At 48.3% G+C, this 2444-nt stretch overlaps 1 pseudogene; it reads right to left on the bottom strand.

The window, feature by feature from the left end:
* Window positions 1-292: 292 nt before the first annotated feature.
* Window positions 293-1577, bottom strand: LOC144756766 (28S ribosomal RNA; annotated as a pseudogene).
* Between the last annotated feature and the right edge of the window lie 867 nt (window positions 1578-2444).

Here is a 2444-nt window from a genome sequence, read left to right on the forward strand (position 1 = left end):
GCGCACCAGTTCTAAGCCAGCTGCTAGGCATTGGCCAAGGCAAAAAGCTAGCCCCACATCCCAGAGAGGGGCGCAGGGAGAGGCAACCACTGCAGCCAGGGCGATCCACAGGAGAGGGCAGGCTCGTGTCCAGAGTCAGCGCCTCCACAGAGGGTAATAGCTTATCCAGCCACATCACACGTTCAGCCCCGCTTCACTCCCCAATCCAACAGACCCTGCCCATAAAGCCAATCCTTAGCCCAAACTTATGGATCTCACTTGTGGACTTCCCTTACCAAAATTGTTCCAACATGTCAGAGGGTGTTGATCTTGGAGACATGCTGAGGATATGGGTACAGCCCAGCATGAGATTGACTCCATCTACTTTGGATTTTCAAGGACAAGCGATGCTCACCATATACTGCCAGACCCATGATGTTTTCCAAGGATCTGACCCCTCTCTCGGGATGAACCTATTCCAGGGCAACCTGCCATTCACAAATAAAGGAGAAATCTTCCCTGTGGCTCCCACCAGTTTCTCAAGGATTATTTGCATTACTGCACTGTACCCCTAGAAGCAATTCGTTTCCATCACTCCGGGTGTGAGGATTTTAACTAGACTGCCTTTTGATCATCTGAGGGCAATGGAGGCCCTCGCAAATACCTTCTGACCAGTGCTAGCCTATCTCTTACGACTGATTGACCAATGTTCAACCGCTGTTTACAAGGAACCCTTCTCTACTTTGGGCTTCAAAGTTCTCATTTGAATGTTTGCTACTACCATCAAAATCTGCACCTGAGGTGGCTCCATGAAAGCTCTTGCCCCAGGCTTCCATAAGCAACAAAGCAGCCCTACTACTCGTCGCAGCTTAACCCCCATGGCTCTTCGCACTGATGGTGTCCGGGTATGGGCGACCCTCCAGTGCCATCAATTTTCAGGGATAGTTAATTCAGCAGGTGAGATGTTGTATACTCCTTGGTAGATACCAGCTTCCATGGCTATGTCCTTCTGTCTATATCAACCAACACCGTTTCTGGGGTCAGATGAGCGGTGGCATTGGGCACCGTACTCAGAGGTTCATTTCATCCTGCAGAGCTGGTGCTGCTTACCAAAAATGGCCCACTAGATACTCACTCTTGATGCCCTGCTCCACACCAGTGAGATGGGCTTCTTGCCCATTTAAAGTTTGAGAATAGGTTCAGATTGTTTCAGCCCCAAGACCTCTGACCATTTGCATTACCAGATTAAACTGGAAATTCTGAGCTCCAGCTATCCTAAGAGAAATTTCAGAGGTAACCAGCTAGTAGATGGTTTGATTAGTTTTTCACCCCTATACCCAGGTCAGATGACCGATTTGCACACCAGGATCGCTATGGACCTCCACCAGAATTTCCTCTGGCTTCACCCTACCCAGGCATAGTCCACCTAGTTCACACGCTCCATCTCCCGGACAAAGCGGGAGTGATGGGCCAGTGGTGTTTCCACTATGAGGATGTGGCAGGATCCCACCTCAGCTGGCGCGCACTGACCCTCACCTTCATTGTGCCACAGGGTTTTGATCGTCCCACTGACTCACGCACTTGTTAGAATCCTTGCTCTGTGTTTCAAGGCGGGTCAGGTGGGTAACGACATCGCCGCAGTCCCCTAGCACTCAGCGTGAGCTTCCTCACCTGGTGGCGCAACGCAATTAGGGCACACTGTGCACAGTCCACCCCAGTTGACCATCACGCCGGATGCATGGGCCTCAATCCTCCTTCCCCACCCCTGCATACCCCAAGAGGGGCAGGGCAATTGCCGGTTGAGGGCGCCTGTACCCGCTGCTGCTGTTATTGATATTGGTAATGCTTAATTTTAGGAAGAGGAGTATGAGACAAGGGACTTGGAGATGTCTTTATTGGGAATAATGCCCAATATGTGTTAGACTCTAGGCCAGTTTTTTAATCACAAGCATACTACCAGTGTTAAGCCTGCTTCCAAGTACTTCCAACCTTTGTAAAAAATGCAGGAGCAAGGAAATCCGATAAACATATTGTTCCAAGAGCACATCATTTTTCACCTAGATAGGCTGTGAATTTAAACTATTTGTGTTAGTTCCACAGTTTCTAGCTTGCTCATTACACCACAGTGGGGTTGGGGAAGATTCCAATGGCCAAGCCCCTTAAATACCCACCAGAGATTATCTCTACATTTTTAATACAGCACTTACTCCAATCATATTTTAGTAAAGTGGTAAAGCCAGCATTAGATGTTAAATCTCCTCCTGCTGTGGCTAAACCTATCGAGTGAATCAAATATAGTGGAAAGATCGGGTGGTGCTGTCTACCCCCTTTAGTGAATTTCACACCTTGATTGGCACCTATCAAAGTTCATGTAATAGCACTTACCCCATTGATTGAGTTTGTTTATAAGTGCAAGCACTCTCAATGTTTGCAGACAAGAGAATAGAGGTAACAAGAGATTTGAG

Source organism: Lissotriton helveticus, chromosome 5_1, assembly GCF_964261635.1.
Source record: "Lissotriton helveticus chromosome 5_1, aLisHel1.1, whole genome shotgun sequence".
NCBI lineage: Eukaryota > Metazoa > Chordata > Amphibia > Caudata > Salamandridae > Lissotriton > Lissotriton helveticus.